The sequence below is a fragment of the Pelodiscus sinensis genome, unplaced genomic scaffold (assembly GCF_049634645.1).
Source record: "Pelodiscus sinensis isolate JC-2024 unplaced genomic scaffold, ASM4963464v1 ctg35, whole genome shotgun sequence".
In the NCBI taxonomy this organism is placed as follows: domain Eukaryota; kingdom Metazoa; phylum Chordata; order Testudines; family Trionychidae; genus Pelodiscus; species Pelodiscus sinensis.
This window is the reverse complement of record NW_027465908.1, coordinates 3,475,148-3,499,192: the sequence shown is the minus strand read 5'-3', so window position 1 is coordinate 3,499,192 and position 24,045 is coordinate 3,475,148. Positions and strand designations below refer to the sequence as shown.

The 24,045-nt window shown below is 47.4% G+C and overlaps 1 protein-coding gene across 1 annotated transcript in view; it reads left to right on the top strand.

Moving 5' to 3' along the window:
- Positions 1-3,115: 3,115 nt before the first annotated feature.
- Positions 3,116-24,045, top strand: part of LOC142818179 (protein Aster-B-like) — a 335,181-nt gene continuing 314,251 nt past the window's right edge. Inside the window, exon 1 of the mRNA XM_075916427.1 lies at positions 3,116-3,279. The gene's annotated coding sequence lies outside the window, so the exon portion shown is untranslated. The remainder of the gene's footprint in view (positions 3,280-24,045) is intronic.

Here is a 24,045-nt window from a genome sequence, read left to right as displayed (position 1 = left end):
GCCTCTATTGATCTAATGCAATCTGCTTGGGAAAAATATCCTGAGAAGTATGTCTGAAGAATTGCATTTAAGATAATCGTTTAATACCTGTTACTAATTTAATCCGAATAGTAGGAAGTGAAGGTAACAAGGCCTGTTCTTTCAGCTCCTATTCAAGTGTCAATGTGGTCACTAAAGTCCAAATGCTTCCTCTTACTGGCTAAGAGAAATTCAGAGCAGCTTGCTCCTTAGCGGTTAAACCTCTCCTGATGGTCCTAGTTGGACACATTGAAACCATTTAAATCCAATGGCCCAGGGGGAGTTTTTGAAGACTGACAGGAATCCTCTACCAGAAAGGAGGGACGCTGGCCCTGGGAGCCAACAGTGGATGACCACCCTAAAGTTCCTTTTATGCCCTGTCCAAGAGAGAAGAGCTGCGAGTCTGCAGAAAATTCAACTCCTTCTCCAGAACAAACCCATTTAAAAAAACAGCAATGAAGGTTACATGGGTTTATTACAAGTAATTCTCCAGCTGAAGCATTTTGTTCTTTCCTGGACTTCCCCTCCCTCCCTTAAACTCCTCTGTTCTCTCTTGATGACGTCTGAGCCATCCACTAACAGTAAAATCAGAAGTGCATGAATGAATGGGTAGCCTGGAAGAATCAGGCCCACAATTAATAGGCTTCATTTGAGAATTGTTATGGCCAGAGCCCTGGGGGACAATTATTTTCTGTATGAGCTAGCTGTCTCTCAAGGGGAACTATCTCAGTCAAGCGAACCTCTTCTTCCTCCTATCTTTTGCTGACAGAGGACTAAGACTCATGAATCCTGCTTTTCAAATGAAATGGTGTGGGTGTGTGTGTGTGTGTGTGTGTGTGTGTGTGTGTGTGTGTGTGTTTCAAATGAAATGGTGTGTGTGTGTGTGTGTTGCCAGGGAAATCTAGGTGCTGCAGGCGGTGATGTTGGGGATTTAGTACTCAGAGGAATGAGTTAGTGCTGAGTTAGGAATTGGAGATGCAAAATCAGCGTGCTGACCACTGACGATGCCTGGTTCACTTTCGCTACAGAGGAACTTAATTTGGCAGGCTTTAACCAAGGTGAATATTCTGTGAACATCTAAATATCACTCTGCTGATTCAAATCAATATGCTGCTCTTCTTCACTTCCTGCCTGCAGCAACTCCGTTCCACACCAGATGTGACTGCATTTTAGGAGTGGATGAAAGGAGGACCTTATGTCTCATATAACTTCAGATACATTTCAGTTTGTTTTTTAAGTGCTCTGGAATCCCTTAGGGTGAAAAATGGTGTAATAATAATGAAACATCATCCCCCATGTGATTGACACAGGAAGTTTCATAAGTTCCCTGATCCCAACTCATCCTTATTGAGGGTTAGAATAGTGAGAACTCCATTCTTCAGCTCCAGTGCATTTAGATATCCAAACGGAGCAATCTAGCTGTCCACCAGCTGCCTCATCTCCCTCGACTTGCTTCGCACATGACCGAGACAAGGCAGTTAGGGTTAGTTTGTGCTGACGCAGGAAGTCATGCAGCACCCCAGAGGAAATCAGTTCCTTGTCTGATGAAATTAACGTTGGAGGCCCTAATTCCATCTCTCTGCAGAGTGATTGATGAAAGGAAGAGCTCTGGTGTTTTAAAAGGTTGCGTTTGGCCTTCAGCTAATTGTAGCTATGAAAAGCACTAATGGCCCCAAGAAACCAAGGGGAGGAGGGAAAGGGAAAGCCCTTTAAATAGCTACAGCTATTAAGCCCTTTGGGGGTGGGAGAGGAGCTGTAGCAATTGAAATATAGGCTGATTGTAAAAGGTGCTTCTAGGAAACAGTATGTGTCTGTGAGCTGAAGGATGTGACTGGTGGGAGAGAGCAGAGAATGCAAATAGCCTTTTCTGTCCCCAGCCAGAATCAGATGCAAGCTGGGAAGTGTACTCTCATGAAGGAGCCTCTGCATTCCCTTGCCTGAGCACTGCCCAGTAACAAGTGTCAGGTTGGCCAAGTGGTCTAAGGTGCCAGAGGCCAGGTCCTGTCTTTCCCTTGGTTGGGTGGTCTAGCCTCCCGATGGAGATGTGGGGTCAAATCCTACTCCCGTCACACCCTCTGCTTTCTATCTGGACAAGTGACCTTGGCTGCTTGACTTGCATGTAGTTGTCTTCCTTTCCCATAGGAAGGGGGAAAGAGAAACTTTTGTAGAGATGATGGACCTTGGTGGTTGATCAGGGGAATGAATCTGGAACCTTAGGGGCTAAAGCCATGTGAACCAGCTGGCTCTCAGCTAAGGCTGTAGAACAGACTTCCCTCTCCCTTTCTCAGTGGTCCCTGTAAGGGATGTAAATACTCATTAAAGTTAACTGGTTAAACAATATGATTTTAATTAACTGGTTAACTGTGGAGGGCTGGTGCAGAGTGGCTGGGATCCCACAGGGGGCTCCTGCAGCCCGGCCCTCTGCTGGTGAAGATTGCTCTGGCTGGTCCCAGTCTCAGTGTCTCTGGATTACTCTTGGAAGGGCTTCTGTATTACTGAGCTGCAATGGGGTGTAGCACTATCATTCTTTTCCTTGCCAGCTTCCCACTTCTAAACAAGTCACTGTGGAACAGTGTGTGTGTTTGGTACTGTTTTCCCAGTTTACTTCGGAAAGGCAGAAGAGCATTTACTGCAATTACCAGATAACAACCTGACATTTGGAAGCTAAAAATACATGGAGAAGTTTCACAACTTGTAATTATATTAGAGAGAGACAGACAGTTCTGGGTTGTACCAAGGGCTGAAGGGATAAACACCACTGCACTTGGGCTTGAAAGAGAGCAATTTTGCACTGTGAAAATCACCATTCAGGCCCATTCAAGAAGTATCCTGAAATGGGTTCATAGACCTGACTCCATTTGTTTGGAAGCATTTGGCAAGGAGTTACTGGGTTATGATGGAGTCAAGTCTGTAACTTTGGCAAGTATCAGCTGGTGGTGATAACCATGACTTGATGAGCACCATAGATGGTGATAATTTAATTGGACCAAACCTAGTGGTAGTCTATTTAAGAAAAGACCTCAGCTTTTGTGCCATAGTCTGAAGTAGGAATCTAAAGGACTAGTCAACTAATCGCTCCCCTCCTCCCTTGTAGCCTCTATCAGAGCCCCACTGGGGCTCTTGTACATTTCAAAGGCGGAACACAGAAGTGCTTATTGGCTAGTCAAGAAGTCGATAGAAATTCCATCAACTACTCGCCTAGTAAAGTAATTGCTAGTTAACATCCCCAGTCTGGAGCACTCTGCTGGCAACTGCACCCAGGTAAGAACTCTGCCTCAGTTGTTGTCTTGTCTTTGTCACCTATTCTGTAGTAACTAGCAAGATCAGATGAGCAATGAGGATATTTATACCTGACTCAGGCAGCCACCTTCCTCAGAGCTGCTTCAGTTTCAAATGCTTTCGCAGTAGGTGTGACGGGGGAGGGCTCCCCCACACTGAGCCACAGGGAGTTTCCCTAGCCCAGTTGGCTGAGAGGGCCCCACCCCCATGGCCCTGCTGGGCATGCTCAAAAGAGAGGCCAGGAATAAAAGCCCGAGGAGCCAGCCCCTTGGGGGGAGTCACCAGAGGGGAAGGAGCACAGGTTGGCGATCCTGAGCAGCTGCACCAGCCCCGAACAAGGAGGCCCCCAGACTGGGACTGGCCTGCTGAGCAGTAAGATGGGACGGAACAGAACTCTCCTTGTGGTAGGAAGTGGCCCAGGGCGGAGGATCGTCCCCGGGGGCTCGGTGCGTATCAGTAGGAATCCCCACTGAGCAGACAGCAAAATTTGTTGCTGTCTACAGGTCCCTGGGCTGGGACCTGGTGGAGTGGGAGGGCCCAAGTCCCCCTGTCTTCCCATCCCACCACAATCCAGCTCCCAAGACCTTGGGAGAGGCTCACCTGTGAACGAAGCCAAAAGGCTGTGCATGCCCTGAGGAAGGGCAGTATACGCCTGACTAGGCCGCAGGGCCAGTAGAGGGGAAGGTACTTTTGAACTTGGCATCCGGGCCATATATTCCCTGGTAGAGGGGCACTGAGTATAAATCAGCCTGCAGACTGGGTTTGCCCCAGAGCAAGGGGCCTTACAACAGGCACCGGAGACGCTTGTATAGTCCGGGGGGAACGTGCCCCACGACAATAGGGTCTTAGTAAGATGGAGACCAAGGCATTATAAAGCACATTTATAAAGGAATGCCACTACACAGTTGGCAATCACGACTGCCGAAGTTTCAGTGGTCTGAGAAGATCACCATTGAGGGACAGTTTGAACATCCAGGCAGATCCTCCTAAGGATCTAAGTAGAGATTGATCTTGGCAGCTTTCAATGTGCAAGGAGGCCGATATACACCCCCTAGGGATTTGCCAGAATGATGCTGATATTTGCAGGCAGAGCACTGAGAGGTAGAGCCCTGCATGGATACAAAATTTGTATCTGCAAAAATGAGCTGCAGATATCTGCATCGGCATATCCGCACATATAAAGAGGATATCCACAGATTTGCAGGGCTCTGCTGAGAGGATAATTGTACATTCATATTGACCGTACTGTGATGCTCACTGTCTGTACCTTCAGAAAATATCGTTGTGCGGAGATCTCCGTTCGTGCTTAGTGGCAGCTGAGCACCAAACAATGGTGGAAATAACCTCACTGGGGGAGTCTCAGGCAATTACATTTTCAGGAGAGCAGCTTACACTGTGGTTAGAATCTCAAACCTCCATGACCGCTGCCAGGGAGATAGTAGCACTGTGGGGATACTTGCATTGTGTGGAGAACTCTTCTAAGATGAAAATCATTGTGTGAGGATTGTGCTGGGTTGGATCACAGAGAACCCCACGAGACTGCCACTCGGTGTGCTGATCATACCGCTGAGCCTCGGATCTCCTCTGACAGAGGCACAGAGTTGGGGTAACAGCTCCCCAGCAGAGTAACACAGTTGCTGAGAAGCTTCGGAGAGGGAGCCGAGTGAATCTGTAACAGGAAAAACTTAACAAACAACCAATAGTAATGCAGCACCTTAGGGTATGTCTACACTACAAAGTTAATTCGAACTAACAGACGTTAGTTCGAATTAACTTTGATAGGCGCTACACATACAAACTGTTAGTACGAACTTAATTCGAACTAGTGGAGCGCTTAATTCGAACTAGGTAAACCTCATTCTACGAGGATTAACGCCTAGTTCGAATTAAGTAGTTCGAATTAAGGGCTGTGTAGCCCCTTAATTCGAACTAGTGGGAGGCTAGCCCTCCCCAGCTTTCCCTGGTGGCCACTCTGGGCACCACCAGGGAAACTCGTCTGCCCCCCTCCCGGCCCCGGAGCCCTTAAAGGGTCATGGTCTGGCTACGGTGCCTGTGCCAGGTGCAAGCCTGCTAGCACCCAGCCAGCAGACCCTGCACCTGGCACGGCTCGAGCCAGCCACCTGCTGCCACCCAGCCCTCCGCCTCTTCCCAGGACCAGCCTGGCGGCTCCCGGGAGCCTGCCCAGGTCTGCAAGAGGCGGGCACCCGCCTGGTCTAGTGTGGGCATCGTGGACCTCATCCACGACCTCTGCACTAGGCACAGGAAAGTGGCCGTATAGGGCAGGATAGCTGCCAGCCTGGCCACCCAGGAGCAGGTTTGCATGAAAATCAAGGTGGTCCACTAAGACCCCCGACCCTGAGCCCTGAGCTTAGAATGGCCCTACTGGGTCAGACCAAAGGTCCATCTAGCCCAGTAGCCTGTCTGCCGACAGCGGCCAACACTAGGGACCCTGGAGGGGATGGACTGAAGACAATGACCAAGCCATTTGTCTCGTGCCATCCATCTCCAGCCTTCCACAAACAGAGGCCAGGGACACCATTTCTACCCCCTGGCTAATAGCACTCCATGGACCCAACCTCCATGACCTTATCTCACTTGTCTTTAAACTCTGTTTTAGTTCTAGCCTTCACAGCCTCCTGCAGCAAGGAGTTCCACAGGTTGACTATTTGCGTTGTGAAGAAGAACTTTCTGTTATTAGTTTGAAGCCTGCTACCCATTCATTTCATTTGGTGTCCTCTAGTCCTTCTATTATGGGAACTAATGAAAAACTTTTCTGTATGCACCCTCTCCACACCACTCATGCTTTTATAGACCTCTATCATATCCCCCCTCCGTCTCCTCTTTTCTAAGCTGAAAAGTCCCAGTCTCTTTAGCCTCTCTTCATATGGGACCTGTTCCAAACCCCTGATCATTTTAGTTGCCCTCCCCTCTCCCATCCTCTCTTCCCCTCTCCCACCTCCTTTTCCCAGTCTCCCCAAGTTTTGTTCAATAAAGATAGTTTCTATTTTTGAACACACGTGTCCTTTATTTTGTACATCAATACACCTGATCAGATTTCTTTGGGCCCAATACTCCAATTTGTTTAGCTCACTCTGGACCCTAACCCTGCCATCCAACATATCTACCTCTCCCCCTATCTTAGTGTCATCTGTGAACTTGCTGAGGGTGCAATCCATCCCCTCATCCAGGTCATTAATAAAGATGTTGAAAAAAACTGGCCCTAGAACCGATCTTTGGGGCACTTTGCTAGAAACCAACTACCAACCAGACATGGAGCCATTGATCACTACCCGTTGGGCCCAACAATCTAGCCAGCTTTCTATTCGCCTTACCGTCCATTTATCCAATCCATACTCCCTTAACTTGCTGGCAAGAATATTGTGGGAGACCATATCAAAGACTTTGCTAATGTCAAGGGTATATCACATCCACTGACTTCCCCATGACCACAGAGCCAGTTACCTCATCATAGAAGCTAATCCGATTGGTCAGGCACGACTTGCCCTTTGTGAACCCATGCTGAGTATTCTTGATCACTTTCCTCTCTTCCGAGTGCCTCAAAATGGATTTCTTGAGGATCTCCTCCATGATTTTTCCAGGGACTGAGATAAGGTGACTGGTCTGTAGTTCCCTGGATCGTCCTTCTTCCCTTTTTAAAGATGGGCACCTCATTTGCCTTTTCCCAATCATCCAGAACCTCTCCCAATCTCCATGAGTTCTCAAAGATAATAGCCAAAGGCTCCACAATGACATGTACTAAATGTGAAATCTGTAGAATGCTTCCCCTGCAGTGTAGACTGGACTGCATAGATTCTGTATCTAGAAAAGTTGCAATGTTAGCATAACCGTGGAGACGAGTTCTGAAGAAGTATAATTGCTTAGCTTTGCATTTTTGTTTCTATTCTGAGTGTGCGGGGCAGGCCCCAATCATAGGATCCACCAATGCTTCATTCAAACAAATAAACATTTGCAGCCAACAAAGAAAAAAATAATCGGTGAAAATATTGGCTTTACAATATGGATTAATCTCCAAATTCGCCCTCGGAAGTTCTTTCTAATATTGCATGGGTTTGAAGAAAGATGTTCCTCCATGCGGGATCACTTTACAGCCAACCCAGCATTGCACAATTAAGCAATTTCATGTGTGTTTTTTCCTTCTGCTTTTTGAAGCATCTAGTGCAGGCCCCTTCTGGAGCCAGGATACAAAACTTGCTAGATCATTGGTCTCGAATCTCTGCTTTTTTCCATCTGTGTGCAGAATAAATGTTGTTACGTATAGTATGTGCAGATGTGCACCACCAGTAGAAAACATGTTACTGGCTATGGGTGGTTGTGGGCATTCTGCTAATCAGCTGCGTGGTACCTGAATCTCTCCTGGGTAGCAGCCCAAACACTCAGCTTACAGGGAGCACTGCTCTCTAGTAAATCCCAGTTGTCTTAACTCAGGTACCAATTATAATTGGTCAGACCATTCATATACCTATGAAAGAGTTAAACTAAAACAGAACTCTAGCCTATTGTTTTCACATATCATTAGCAGGATAAAAATATCACCTCTCTTCCATACATCTTCTGAAAACATGTGAGATCACTAGCATTTATATAGACAGATTTGGCAGCCTTTTCATATTTACTTGGATTTGGGTACACCCTCTGCTATTCATTATTAGGCACGAATTATGTGTACTTTTTATGATTTTCATTATTCTGCATTGTGTACAATTGGTTGGAGCACTGTCCTGAACTGTCACTGGCACACACAGTCCTCGCCCCCATCTGCAAACATTTAATTAAATGGAAACTGGGAAAAAAAATCAAGCAAGACTGTCATATGATTTGCAGAACTTGAAGAACTCTGAGTAAGTTTGAAAGCTTGACTCCTTCACTAATGGAATTTGGTCCAATAAAAGAGGTCCCCTCACCCACCTTGCGTCTAATATTCTGGGACGTAGGTGGCTACAACGCCACTGCATACGTCTGGCTTACAAGTCAGGCATCCATCAGAAATGTTGGAATTGGAGAACAAAGCATCGAAGGAAATTTATACTGATGCATGGGATTTAGATGCTCAACATCTGCTAAATTTCTATGAGAATTGGAAGCCTGTGGAAGTCCTAGCCTACACGTGCAAATCCATTTGCAGGAAAGAGGGGATCAGTTGAATTAGAAATGCAGTTGCCTTCTCAAACAAATGCATGAAGTACCCAGGCTTGACCCAGCTGTGCCAACAGTCCATCTTGGGCTGTGTTCTTCTCATGGCTGATCAGCCAAGCAGCATTCAGCATAGCTGGTACTTGGATGAGATTCCTCCAAGGCAGCGTTTCCCAAACAATGGGAACCTGGTACTGGGCCATGGGGAAAAAAATACCGGGCCTCAGCGTGCCTGTTGGCTGCCGGCAGGTCCGGCCTTAGGCCGATTCGACCGGTCGAATCGGGCCATGCGCCCCTGAACCTGGAAGTGCCGGCGAGTTACAGAGCTGGGGACACTGCTCCACCAATATGTGGAGCCGGGTCTCTCCCCCAGCTCTGCCTGGACCGGGCCCCAGCCCCCCCGCTGGCCCTCCTGCGCGTCCTCCCACCCCGCCCCCAGAGCGTCCCCCTCGGCTCCAGACCGTCCCTGCCGTGCGCGGCTCTTCCTCGCTGCCTGCTGCTGCCCATGTGTGGCATTGCACGTGGGCGAGGAGGACGCCCGGGCATGACGTGACGTCACGGCCCGGGCTTTTAAAACTCTTTGGAGGCACGTGGCGGGGCCACACTGGCTCTGGGTTCATCCTCCGGGGCCTGAGCGCGGCCCCCAGCCCTGCAACATGGAAGGCAGACGGTAGGGAACAGGCTTGTGTGGCGGTGGAGGCGGAGGCAGAGGTGGAGGTGGCGGCGGTGACGGGGGGCTTGGGCTTGGGCAGAGGCAGGGGCAGGGGAGGAGAGGAGTGGGCGGCGGAGGGGGAGAGGTGGAAGGAGAAGGGGCTAGGGCGGGGGGAGGGGAAGGCACCAAGAGACGGGTGCAGGAGAGAGACAAATGCCAGGGGGCCAAGTGCAGATAATGGAAAGGGCAGGAGGGGAGCTGTCAGTGGGAGGGGGGACAGGGTGATGCTGGGAGAGAAGAGGGGAAGAGCATTCGGGGCTGCAGGGGGAGGTGCTGGGAGAAGGCTTGAAAGAAGGGGTGGGCATGAGGAAGGCCAGGATGCAGCAAGTCCTGTGTGAGGGGCAGGAGGGGAATGGGGCAGAGAGTGGTGAGCGGGTGAGTATCAGGGAAAAAGAGGGCAAAGGGGGTACGGGCAGTAAGGGAAGGGGGGACACTAGGAGGGTGCAGGGCTAAGGGAAGGTGCAGGTGCCAGGGGAATCTGGGGTGAAGCAGAAGGGCAGACACCTGCAGGGGAGGGACCAGCACCAGAGGAGAGAGGCAGGGCAGGTGTGTAGAGGGAGGTGTTAGAAGAGGAGTAGCTCACATGAGCAGAGTGGGGCTACTGGAGGAGTGGGCACAGGGGGGAGAGAAGGGCTGGTGGAGGGGGGCAGGTTGCAGGAGGGCTGAGGGCAGTGAGAAGGGCAGGAGTCAGGACAGCAGAGGAGGGTGAGGAGTTGGGGGGCAGCAGGCACCAGGGGAGATGATGGCGCAAGAAGAGGAGACATGGCAGCAGAGAGAAAAGGAAAGGTTTATACAATATTTATTAATAACTTGGTATGCTGCCCACGGCCAGATTGTTTGTGCCCCATGGCGCAGTTTGGGTTTATGTGGGGATCACACATGGCCAGTGAGTGGGAGCTGAAACAAAAAAATAGTCAGTGTAATGATCTTCTGTTGATATGTGTTTTAGTAGTTAAATTCTTGGACTGTCATTGCTCATGAGAAGTGCTGTCACATGGGTAGAAATCGGGTAACTATTGAATTTTATTAATATCAGCAGAACTGACTTAAATGGGGCCTGTGTGTTGTGTAGTCTTGCCTTCATCTTTGTATTCATGCCTGTCAGTGTGAGAGAAGCTATTTGTATCTATTTGCTTGCATATGCAACCACACTTAGGTTGAGGCCCTCAGCATGTTCTGTAAGCATCAGTGTGGCCCCTGGGGCTTCCAACGTTGAGTTGCCCTAGCTCATCCCTGACAGGCGTCTGTCTAACCTGGTCTTAAATATCTCCAGAGATGGGGATTCCGCAGTCTCACTAGGCCAGCATTTCCCAAACTATGGGCTGCAGCCTGGTACCGGGATGCAGGAAAAAACTACTGGGCCTCAGAGTGGTTGCCGGGGTGTTCTGCGCTCCCGGAGTGCCCGTGTGGTGCCAGGTCCTCCAAGCCCTCTGCCGGCCTGGGCGGAGTCTGCAGCTAGGGGAGGTGGAGGGAAAGGGGGCGAGGAGGAGGAGGAGGGGAGAGCCGGCCACCGGAAGCAGCACTGGACTGGGGAATCAGGGTGGGCTGGGGAGATTGGGGGGCCAGTGGAAGCAGGGCTGCCGGGGGAGGGGGGCGTGAGGTTGGGGGCAGGGAGCTGGCCGGGGAAGATATGGGGGTGGGAGGAACGGCCGCCGAAATGAGGGCTGGATGTGGGCAGCAGGGCTGGCCAAGGGAGATTGGGAGGAGAAGCGGGGGAGACCTGGCTGCCCAGGAGGGGGTTGGGGGAAGAGGGGCTGGACAGAGGTGAAGGGGGGAGCAGGGGAGCAGGGGGGAGGAATGAATCGGCCTGTGGGGAGTGGGACTGACCCGGCCATATGTAGATCTCGGGGCGCTGCCCCCTTCCCCCCCCTCCTCCCCACAAAGCACGAGTTAGTCCGGCCCCGGGATTCTATTGTCCCCCCTCTCTCCTCCCCCCACACCCCTCGAGTAGTTGCGAATTGTCTGGCTGGTAGACACACTCATGCAGCCTGAGCACATTTACCAGCCGGGCAGTTCGAAACTACAAACTGATACATCTAGTAATAATACAACTTACCTAATGAGAAAATACCAGACATGTTATATGTCTGGTATTTTGTTTTTTACGTGTTTATATTTTTGGGCTGCAAAAAACAGTACTGGGGGAAAAAAAGGGTTCCAACTAAAGTAAAAAGTTTGGGAAACCCTGGCCTAACCAGCTTTCTGTCTGTCTTACAGTCCATTTATCCAATCCATATTCCTTAACTTGCTGGCAAGAATATTGTGGGTGACCATATCAAAAGCTTTGTTAAAGCTGGGCACTGGGGGTTTTGGGGACCAGAAACAACTTATTTGAATATTCATCATTTGATTAATGAATATGCAAATGAATGTTACCGGTCCTCCAAAAGTTCGCAAATGGATTTACTGGTCCCCGTGTCAAAAAGTTTGGGAACCCCTGCTCCAAGGCATATTCGTATTATGCCACAAAGTGGATCTGGGATTAAGAGAAACAAAATACAGGACTATGAGCACTTTAAAGACTAACAAGATGGTTTATTAGATGATGAGGTTTTGTGGGCCAGACCCACTTCCTCAGATCAAATAGTGGAAGAAAATTGTCACAACCATATTTACCAAAGGATACAATTAAAAAAAAGAACACATATGAAAAGGACAAATCAAATTTCAGAACAGAAGGGGGATGCGGGGGGAGGGGGGGAAGGTAAATATCTGTGAGCTAATGATATTAGAGGTGATAATTGGGGAAGCTATCTTTGTAATGGGTAAGATAGCTGGGGTCTTTGTTGAGACCCACGAGTAGAGTGTCGAATTTTAGCATGAATGACAGTTCAGAGGATTCCCTTTCAAGTGCAGATTTAAAAGGCTTCTGAAGCAGGATGCAGGTAATTAAGTTGTTGAGACAGTGTCCTTTCTGGTTGAAATGGCAAGAAACTGTTTTTTCTGAGGAAGTGGGTCTGGCCCACGAAAGCTCATCATCTAATAAACCATCTTGTTAGTCTTTAAAGTGCTACATAGTCCTGTATTTTGTTACAGCTACACCAGACTAACACGGCTACATTTCTATCACTGGGATTAAGAGGTTTGTGTGCCTTGAAGGGAGAACTGAAGGAAGGCTCGGGCATGACATTAGTAGTGCTGGACTGTGTGGAGTTAGCATCTTTCAAGAGAGAGAAATCCAAAGCCCTGGCTCCTTGTGCCCATGGCAGACTTCTGAAACTCTGCCATGCAAATTCCAAAATGGGTATTTAAACCCCCCTTCCTTGAAATTGTCTTGTAGCTTCAACGTAAGGCCCTATTCATCTTCTGTCTCAGGAAACTGCTGTGCAGTGTTGGCAATTCTGTTGTTATGGCTGCTGCTGTCACAGAGGTGATGGAGAATGGTGATCTGTATAATTCACATCTGTGTTGTTTGTAATTTCATTGAGGACTTCGATGCTTGTCAAGGGATGTACATAAATATTACACAGAGAGCAGGAATCAAAATTCAAAATCCAAGTACCTGCCTACAATAGTATGAATAATAGGGTTAGATGGTCTGTTATTTAACTCGCACTGGAGAACTTGAAGATGGCTGATAGGCTGGGTCTACACTATCACTTTTTCTGAGAGAGGCTTTTCCGCTATTTGGCCCAGTCTAGGGTTAGGGCCAAATGGCAGAAAAGCCTCCTCTTTGGCAGAGCCCTTATCCCTCATAGAACGAGGCATACAGGGCTCCCTGAAAGAGCACGCTTGCTCTTTCGCAAAAAAAAGCGGAAGAGCAAATGTGTTGCTTGGACGCAACGGAAAAACTATCCCGGAAAAACTCTGCAGTATAGACATACCTATACTGAAATGAGAATTAAGAGAATTTGAGAACTAAGGAAGGGCCATTGTACTGTGTTTTTCTCCAAGCAAAGACACAATCCTTTATTCTATGTAGAGAGAAATGCTGGTATGTATAAACAGTACCGTCAATTTGGCAGCTGAAGACAAAAGATCTTGCTCAATTTTTTCATATGGTGCTGTACCAAGGAGAGCATTGATACGTGGCAATGTAATTCTGGATTGTGGGAGGACATTTCAGGAAATATTTACCTCTAAGTATTAGAGGCATGTAAGGAAATTCCCAAATTCTTCCTGATACATTTCTCTGAAGTTTTCATATACCTTCATTAATATTCAGCTCTGACTGCTGAGAGAAGAGCCACTGTGAACCATAAAATGCTTAATTACTCATGGACAAATATTTGACTGAAAGAAAACCTGTTTTTTGCGTTTCCTGGTTATCTGTCCTTAGAAATTACCAAATTTAGAGCCACGACCATGAAATTGACCAAAATGGACCGTGAATTTGGTAGGGCCCTAGAGCAACGGTGTTTGTAAAGGATCACAGAAGGATGAAGCTGTAAGTGAACAATAACAGCCTTAAATAGTAGATGTGTAAAAGTGTATCCTGGCAATTCAGAGACTGTGGATTCAGTGCTTCTGAAAAATGGTATTATACTAAATAGACAAAACAGGCTTTGTACTCGCGGAATTTTAATGTCTCAGAGTCTATAAAGAAGCTGTTTTCTGTGACCCTCCCACTGGGAAGAAGATAGAGGCAGAAGGAGTTTTCCCCCTGCATATAGAAATATTCATGAAGATGTTCAGATAGCTGGGCTGAAGTGAGAGTACCCATTAATAAATAAAGAGCATTGGTATCCTATGGCATTAGTGAGGGGAGACTGACATCTCTTTGCTTTTATTTCCTTCTATTTTAAAACATTATGGCTATAATGTTCAGTGCCAACTGATGTTTTCAGCAAGTTTCTGAAGATTTTAGTGAAAACCCACTCTGTGTTGAGCTAAAGGAATCCATTAAGCTCAGTGAGGGACATTTGCAGTGTCAGCTTCTTGACAGGGTAACTCAATGCCGTGAAGAAAGTGGGCCTGCGGGTCGGTTTGGTTGTCCTAATTTCGGGCTGGAGAGGGAATTAGTGAGATGCCAGGGATGTATGTTCCTCTGCAAGCGCATGCAGAGAAGCACAGAGTGTAAGATGGTGGGGCCAACTCGCCTGAGTCTGTATCAGAAGCTCCCAGCTGCAGCTGACTCTCAACCTCCTGACTGAGGGATGGGTTTATTTTTCAAAACGGAACTGTTCCACAAAAGTTTAAAACTGATAAGCTGCATCCTGCTGCCTGGACCCTCCTAAGGACTCCTCCTCACTAGGTGTTTCCATCCAGTTGTTTGGGGCAGCTGACCTGGAGAGCCCCTGTCAGTAGAATCCCTCAAATCTGTGGCTATCCACTTTATATCTGTGGGTATGGATGCAGATATCTGCGGGTCATTTTTGCAGATACACTTGCAGATGCAAAAACAAATTTTGTATATAGGACCCTGCAAATTTGCGTATAGCTGCAGATATCCTCATCCTAGATATGGATGCAGATATCTGTGGTTCATTTTTGCAGATGCAGATACCAGTTTTGCATCTGTGCAGGGTTCTGCTTTTCAGGTCCTTTTCCCTGGTACTGGATCTCCTTCAGGAGTCTTCCTGTTCCTTGCAGGTCTCGCTCACCCTAATTCAGCTTCTTACTCGCCTTTTATCTAAGGACAGTTAAGTCTGCAGACTGCAAGTTGATTTCTGGCCTCAAACCCAACAGGTGGGAGGCAACAAATTAGTCACAGATAGAGGAAAGCCCATTTTTTGAAAAAAACACCCCATGCTGTGACCACCTTTGTTCTACACCAGTGTTCATCAACAGGGCTGGTCCTAATTAATTGGCGGCCCTGGGCAACCGCCGGGGAAAATTTGCGCAAGAGGGCTTTTGCCTGAACGGGAGCAGCATAGTATTTCCGCAAGAACAATGACAATCTTACATGAGATCATCAGTGTTCTTGCGGAAATTCAAGTGGCCAGTGTAAACAGCTGGCAAGTTTTTCCGCAAAAGCAGCAGTTTTTGCGGAAAAACTTGCCAGTCTAGATGCAGCCCTGGAGAGCACAGGGTGATGGGTTTAAGTCCCATCCATCCTGGGAGCAGCTGGACAGCCAACACAGGCTGCCCCAGGGATGAACTAATCCCCTACACCAGGAAGGCAGGAAAAGGGACCCTCAGAAGGATGGGGTGGACACTGGAGCGAGCCAGGACACCAATCCCATGGCCCAAGACCAGAGCCTGCACCCCCACTGCAGCCTGCTGAAAGCAAATGAGATTCAGGGAGGAAGGGCAATAGAGAGAGCAGGGGTGGGGCCTCAGAGAAGGGGGGAAAGAGAATCAGGCCAGGGCAATTGGGCTTGTGGGTTTGAGGTAGATCTCACACTGCAATTCAATTGAAAAAGTGATCTTGTGGTTAAAAAGGTTGGAGACCCCTGCTCTACACCTTTCTATGGATTTCAGCTCCTACCTTTTTCAAGAGGAACTTTAGGCACTTCCCTTCCATGTGTCCTGTACTGGGGTAGGGATTTTGACTTAATATAAATGAGAATTTAAAAGAATTTAAGCTACAAATGGGTTGGATTTTACAATACCTGTAAGAAGCTCCACATTTCAACAGAGTTTGGGAGTGTTGAGGCCTGTGGTTCTGGTTCAGATTTCAATCCCCCAGGCTCCCTGCAAGACCTTGGTGGACGGTTTTGATATCTAAGGCTTGAAAAGCGCCAATACATTTTACATCCCTGTTATCTTTCCTTTTTGTAGCAGCCTCTGTTCCTCCAGTTTCAGTTCAGGGCCAGAAGCAGATGTGTTAAAATACTATGGAAGGCTGGTCTTGGTGTAGATCCAGCTAGGGATGTAAAATGCTGTTTAATTGGTTAACTAGTTAATTGATAAGTTTAACCAGTTAAACGATTAAAAGGGGGATGCTGGCAGGGGAGGCCACTCCCCAGTTGGCCTGGAGCAGCTACCCTGCCTTCCATGGATGGTCTGAAGCGCCCCCTCCTCCCTGCTGCAGACAGGGGCAGCTTCAGCTGGGCTGGAGTGCCTCTGCTCATGGTGCACCCCATGCCTGCCATAGACAGAGGCTGGTCTGGCTGGGCGGGAGTAGCTCCCTGGCAGCGCGGAACAATCCCTACCGGTTAACCATCAACAACCCTATTACCAGCTCCGGTTTAGCAATGGAGCTGATTTTGCATCATTGTAAGTTGGCATAGCCCCGTTGACCTCTCTGAAGCCATATCGGCTTACACCAATGCAGAATCTGGTCTTTTTGTATAAGCATTAGATGTTTGGGAGTGCCAGAGGTCCAGACAGCGCTAGTTACTACTAGATCCTTAGCCTCTGAAATGAGTTAATTTTCAGAATTGAAACACTATAAAAGAGGATCCGCTGCCTCTTTCCAGTTCAGAGAGTCAGCTGAGCTGCTGTGTTGAGTGACATTCAAAGTAGTAATCCCCAGTGCAAATAACCGTCTCTGTTCGGATGCATCAGCTCTGTAGAGGAGGAAAAGGAGGGGCAGTCACGAGCTCCCCTTCTGAATGACTTTACCTGGAGGTGATTTTTTCTGCCAGGCTGACTTTGACATTAAAAATGGAAGAGGCCAGGGACGTTTTCCACCCAAAGCTCAATGGAAAGTGGCAGGTGTCAGATTTTTGCAAATTTCTAACTGTAACTCACAGGCTTCTGTTGACAAGGACTTGAAAGCTCCAACCTGGAAAAGCTCCGGCTTAAATTTCCACAACTAACTTAATTTTTTAAGATTGGGGGAAGGAGGTTAAAGCTCGAATCTGAATTGAATAAGACCAGAGACACAGTGGGGAGCGGTCTCACTTGCGAGCTGCTTTAATCACAATGAATCTTTACCTGAGTCGAAGCCACGTTGTGGAGAGGAGAGCTTTCTTTTACAGTCAGATAAGAGTGTAGGAAACTGTAAGTCCTTTCTGAAACACAGGCATGGTTTCAGCATGTCCCTTGAATAATTGCTCTTGCATTACTTGACTCATCCCGTTCATAATAAATTCTCGTGTGTCCTAGTTAAGTTGTATACAATTTAATTAGCTACACTCTACTGTGGGAGAGCATATTTAATGGGATCTAATGGGAATTAGTTGTGGGTCTACTACTATTCAGCATTTTTATTAATGACTTAATGTCTCAAGATCGTCTCATCTGAAGAAGTGGGGTTTGCCCACAAAAGCTCATGATACTATGTATTTATTAGTCTTTAAGGTGCCACAGGACAATTTTCGTTTTTGAAGTTACAGATTAACACCTCTGAGACGAAGAGTTCTGTTTAATATCCAGCTAGGTGAGAGAGGATCCATCTGGGTATCTAGGTTCAATAGCCAGCTGATCTCTGCAGTAATCTGATATTTGCTGTGTTGGTCCCAGGATGAGAGCACGACAAGGTAAGTGAGGTTATATCCTTGAAGGAAGTTGGTCAATAAAAAATACTTGACCTGATCTGCCTTGACTCTCTCAGCTGTGCCCCCAGCAGGGAGTAGAATCTTCCAAGCCAGGCATTTACACAAAACCAGCTCCAAATAACAACCTGTTGATGGGCCATTAGAGTTAGTGGAAACACATGGAGACATCCCCACTCTGAAGCTGAGGGACTTTCTCACACTCATTTTTCAAGAGGTACCATGGTCTGAGAGAGACACCGAGGGGGAAACCCTTTAAAAGGAACAGTCCCTTGGCTGGTGCTGTGCATGGAAAGCTGGACTGGATCTTCCGTGTGACCAGGGGTATGCTGGGAAACTGTACAGAAGTTTATAGGTATCAGAGATTTTGGCTTAAGATAGAAGTGTAAAGCTGAAGTTGCATTTTTGTTTTTCTGTGTCGCTTCATATGTTAGCTTTTCCTCACAATTTCATCTTTGAATCTTCATTTTTTCTATTAAATAAACATTTTGTTTATTTTTACCCCAGGCAGATTTCTATTGTGCCAACTGTGGTGTGTGTGCACCAAAATAAGCTGGTGTCTAGAGGGTTGGTTTATGCTTTCAGGGAGTGATAAACTAGAGGGGGAAGTCTGATAGTTAAGAATTCAAAGAGGAAGACAGATCTGAGGATGCTCGAGCCTGGAAGGGCTGTTGGTATGACCCTGCTAGTGTAACTAGGCTTGTGGAAGTCAGGGTGAAACCTTGTGCTTATGGGCAAGCTTTTGGCATTAGGGCTCTGAACTGAAGATGTGCAGAAGGTTATAGAGCAGGTAGTGACAGATCCCTTTACTGGTCTGGGTGACCCCCCAAAAGGTCTCATGAACAATAACCAGCTGTTTCTTCAGCTGCTGGAGTAAAGGTCTGTGGAATAACATAGAAAGCGTTTGCACCATTATTGTCTGCTCCTGGACAGGAACTGGGTGGAAACGTGTATATTTTCCAACTACATTAAGACTTCCAGCTCTAGAGTCTTAAAACAGCAGAAAAATGTTGGAAGGAAACATTTTAGTTCAATTAGGCTTCTGGATTGAGAATGCCTGTTAATAAATATCAGAGACTTTCTTTCCTGCAGATGCTCAATCTCGTCTAAACTTTTCCATTTGTTCTAAAAATGAACTTATTAGGAAGAACGAGAAGTCCTGTGGCACCTTAAAGGCTAACCAAAATATACAGAATCATGAGCTTTCATAGGTAGAACTCACTTCATCAGATGAACTGGAGTCACGATTCTATATATTTGATTAGTCTCTACAGTGCCACAGGACTGCTTGTTGTTTTTAAAGTTACAGACTAACACAGCTACACCTCTGGGATTTCGTACTAGGAAGAGTCCTTATAAGCTGGATCTAAACCACTACCAGGTTATTAGTCTGCAGTTCTGTGTTGTGAGGGTTAAAATGCAGCAGTATAGTGCGTTAAAGCTGGTATGCATCCTTTTCTTTCTTGTACCAATATCAACTCTACTTCCTTTATATGTAGATCATTTCTCTATCTTCCTCCTCTTTACCTTACTTTCTCCTATTTCCCTTTCCTTCTTGCTTCATCTGCAGATTCTGCACAGTATCAGGGGTTGTCTGCCAGATGGGAAGACCACCTGATGATTATACAAAGACCTGTCTAAAATCTCTGGACTAGAGCTGTTCAGAAATGGGAATTTCCATTTCATGGGACATTGCAACATTTCAAAATTTGCTATCATTCCAAATTGGAGCGATAGCTGATATTTCAAAATTTCCCATAAAACAAAAGCGACGAGGAGTCCTGTGGCACCTTATAGACTAACCGATGTGTAGGAGCATAAGCTTTCGTGGGCAAAGACCCACTTCATCAGATGCATGCAAAGACCCACTTCGTCAGCCATAAAACAAACATTCTGAAATTTCAATTCTCAACCATCAAACTGTTCTGATAATGGCAAACCATAAAATATATACTATTAAATATATATTGTCTAATAAAATTAATATTTTAGCACTTGCTGCAAATCTGGTATTGACCACTGTTGGAGACAGGACACTGATGTAGGTGACAATTGCTCTGAAGCAGCATGGCCTTTCTTATGTTAATCACGATGTATCAAAACAATAGTCAAAATGAAACTTCTCTATCATAACAAGAAAGTCAAAATGATTGATTTAGACCTTTTTTTTTGGCTTCTTACTATTGGCATTTTTTGTCGAAATGGGCTACTGAAGGGCCAAAATCCCATTAATATATATGTAAGATCTTGACCACAGTCTCTCTTAAGAATCTTTCACATATGCCCAAACTCCACGGGCCTGGTCTGAGGCATGAGGCCTAGTTAACAATGGACAATACATGGCTAAAGAAAGGCTGAGATAAGCAAGAAACAGACATGTTTGTTTAACCAGCCATAAACCAGCACAACCTGAGGTGGGGAGCAGTAATTGCGGACTTATCATGGGTTACGGCTCATAATTCAAGAGGGGCCTCAGATACTCCGGGGTTCAGAAAGAGATAACAAGTACCTACTCCCCGAATGCCAACCAGAGTTCAGGGAGAGGGCTAGCATGTCAGCTTGAGTTACGGCATCCTCCTTCACAGATGGCAACCCGAGCTCAAGAGGACGCATTGATAAACGATACACAATTGTCATTGCTGTGTGCTGTATACTGTTTCTTTTGCTTTAAGACCCTCTAGGAATGTACCTGTGGGCCAACCCATCTGGGAAGTGCCACCGTCATTTCTATGGACCTGAAAACAGGATTTAACTTATACCTTGCAAGAGGAAAAGTTTGAGGGATACAACCTGTATAATAGGAAACATGTTAACCTGAGCTATGGCGAAGCAATGATGATTATTGGCTTGTGCTAATTTTGTCTTGCTGCTAGAAGCTATCCAGGGGCTTGAGAACTTCCACCCCGTTGCTTCTCTCCGCTCGTTTGCACCCTATGTAATTTATAGTAATCGATTGTTTAGTAGTGTCTCACTGAGCCTAGTAAGCGAAGTGGCACTCTGCCAGCGCTGTGTGTAATAAACCCCCGTGCTTGGATCTATACAGTGTCAAACTTCTGTTCCTTCGGCTACCAGGAGATTTTTTTTGGAGATCCAGCATAACCCTCCAAAGTTACACTTACTCTATGAATGCAGAACAAATCTTGTGAGAATGTACAAGTTGGACCTCCCTGGTCTGGCACCCTTGGGACCTGACTGGTCCCAAATGAGGGGATTTGCCAGATCAGGGAAGGTCCCTCCCCTCTTGGCCTGTGCTGCCACCGGATTAGGGCTCCAGCCTGTCCCCGTTGCTGCCCCAGTTCCCTGGGGCTCTCTAGATGCTACTGACCCCGCTGCTGCCACGGAAGACAGCCATGGCCAGAGCTTCATACTTGGAGCAGATCTCTGAAGCCACCTGGTGCCGGAGCCGGAGCTGTGCAGCTGGGGCTGGAGATGCGCAGCCACCTGGCTCTGTGGCCAGGGCTGGAGCTGTGTAGCCAGGGCTGGAGCCAGAGCTGGAGCTGTGTAGCCAGAGCTGGAGCGCCACGACCGGGTACAGAGTTCACTGGCTGCTGCTGGGGCTGGAGTACCACGGCTGCTGCTGGGGCCTGAACTCCCCACTGTGCTGCCCATTCCCCTCCCCTCCCCCTGTGCACACGCACTGGGTTGTTGGCACCTCCTAATGTGCTTCTGCCCTGCCACCAAAGCTCCCTGTCCCTGGGCTCTGTGTTCCAGGAATGTCTGTACTTATGGTGACCATATTTTCCTAACCAAAATGGGGATACATGCTATAAGGGCTCTACCATCAATTAGTAAACCCCTGACCCAGTTAGCCACACCTCTGACCCGTTGGGGTAGTACTTCTGGGGTCACGAGGGGTACATGACCAGAAGTAAAGGGTGTCATGTGACCCCTCTAAGAACTGCTCCCACCACCTTCTACCAATAGGGATGGGTTGGGACTCTCTAGGACTGCCCTGAGAGCAGATTTGACTAATCAGGGGGAAGTTCCAGGGCAGGGCGGACAGTCCGGAAGTGGGTCGTGTGACCCTTCTAAGAACTCCTCCCACCACCCTCTATCAATCAGAAAGTAGCACTTCCCCAGAAGCCCCATCGCCACACAAGAGACCATCTTGTTCCAAGAACACGTGTTTTCGAAATCGTGCCGAGAGGAAACACGGACTCCTATACCGCCCCTGTCAGAACTTTGGACTTTGTTTTAGCACCAAGGGCCTTCAACCACATATGGAGAAAGCGTTTCTTCAGTGACTGTTCTGAGGAGGAGGGAGAGGCAAAGATGGGCCCTTTGCCTCAGCTGCTATTGGATATGCCAGAACCCAGACTCCAAACCCAACTACGCACGAGGCAGCCCGATGAGTGAGATGGACTCTTGTTGTCCACCCCCATGGAAGAAGGCAATCACAGCCAGGGGTGGCCCGTCCATATAGATGAATTAGGCAGTCGCCTAGGGCGCCAAGTTAAATGGGGCACCAAATGGTGCATAATATCATTGAGGGGTTTGGAGGTGGGGGCGCCGATTGCATGGTTTGCCTAGGGCGCCAGTTGCTTGGCAGCTAGTCTAGGGCCGCCCCTGATCACAGCTCATAGGAGTCACCAGCAGATAAGATGAACAGAAAACAGATCTCACAGGTAAATGTACAATTAAGAACTGAGGGTTGAGGATGGGGTGTCGGGAGGGCAGTGAGTGAGGGGGCTCTGGGTATGGGTATGGGGTGTCAGTAGGGTGATGAATGAGGGGCCTGTGGCTGTGGGGTGTCGGCAGGGCTGTGACTGTGCAGGTTGGGGGTTTGGGGTCTCAGCAGGGTGGTGAGTGCATGGGCTTGGGTGGTGAGGTCTCGGGGTGGGGGGGGCACTTGCTTTTGCCCTGCTTTCAGGCATGTATGGCCTCCCGCTGCTCCCATTGGCCAGACTGCATGCACTGCCGCTTCCCTTCCCCCAGCTGGTGAACAGCCTCACAGAGACGCACTTCCTAAAGGTTTTCTCCTTTGCTCCCATTGGACAGATTGGTCCATAGGAGCAAAGGAGAAAACCTTCAGGAAATGGGTCCCTGTGAAGCTGTTCCCCCAGCCAAGGAAGAGAAGTGGCCGTGCATGAAGCCATTTCTGGCTCCCTTCTTCCTCACATGCCAGATCGGGCAGGGAGCCTTGGGGCTTCCACCCCACTGTCCCCTGCAGAAATACTGGAATTTCCAAGACATTTCAGTGCTATATGGGGCAACAGGACAGAGTATTTAAAATCAGGACTGTCCTGGAAAATTCGAGATGTATGGTCAGTGTATCCATGCTGGACTGCAGATGTTACCGGACCAGGGAGTCCTGGTTAAGGGAGGTACAACCTGTATTAGTAAAATTCATTGATTCCTTTATGGATTTTAAAAGAAATGCACAGTTGAGGCGTGCATGGCTACAGGTGGGACTGTATACTTGCATCAGTATATGTTTGTGGCTTGCTGGCTTAAGCACTGTAAATATGTTGGGGTATGTGTATTTTTAATAGTGTTCCTCATGCATGATAGCACATTTTCATATTATTGTTTCAATATATTATGTGATTCTCTGTTCATTAATGTGCATGGTTGTGTCCTTGAACTTTTGCATATGTATAAATCTGATGCTTTTCATCTTTTCCTCCAGTGGGTATTTCTTCCACCGCTAAATTATTTACAGCTGACCTTTTAAAATATTGCTGGTTAACTGAAATCTTTTGAAAAGACACATGTAAGTTTCAAGTGTACATTGTGTTTGCATTTGGGATTGAAAACAAAATAACATTTCTGGAAGAAGAGAGAGCTAAAGTTCCTCTTTGGATGGACAGGGAAATCTGCAGCAGGGCATACCTTTCTGCAGTTACAGCTGCGCCTGACTAACACCATTGGATGCTGCAGCATACATGTTAGAGGCTTGATTATAGTCTCTTGCTGAAAGACCTTAGCCTCTGAAAGTCATAATGCAATGCGGAATGCATTTGCAGGGTCCCTATTTAGTAATCTAAGTGAAAATCTCACCTGACTGCTGTGTAGGTGCCATGGGATGTGAAGCTAGAGTGTAATGTCGGCCTTGTCTTATGTCTCAGTTCTCACCCCATGCACGGCAGTATTTAGCCTGGGGTTGTCAGTGCCGGAGCTGAGACTTACTGTCCCTGGCATTCTAACTTGTAGAGCACATTGCCCCTCATAAAGTTAACAGGTGTCAGCAGTGCCTTATATTTACTTTAGGCTTTTTTATATGAAAAAATGTGAAGTGTCCATATATAAGGATCCATTTGTGCAGCTCTGGAAAAAGATACATATTTTGCTGTGCCCACCCCCCCACCCCCTTAGAAAAATGAGTTATCTCCTCACCTACCTCTTCCCTCCTCCTCCGGAGTATAAGTCCAAATCCAAGAATAAATAAGGCGAGGGAAGAAGGAAAAAGGGGTGGGGAGGAAGAAAGAGACAGTGAAGAGACAGTTCAAATAGTTACAAGAGGCTGTTCAGAACAATTAGCACCTCCGTTGGTTGGTTGGTTTTTTAAGTCAGTAAAAGGTGGAAGATAGTGTGTGAGCCATCCTATATCCTGTTCAGACC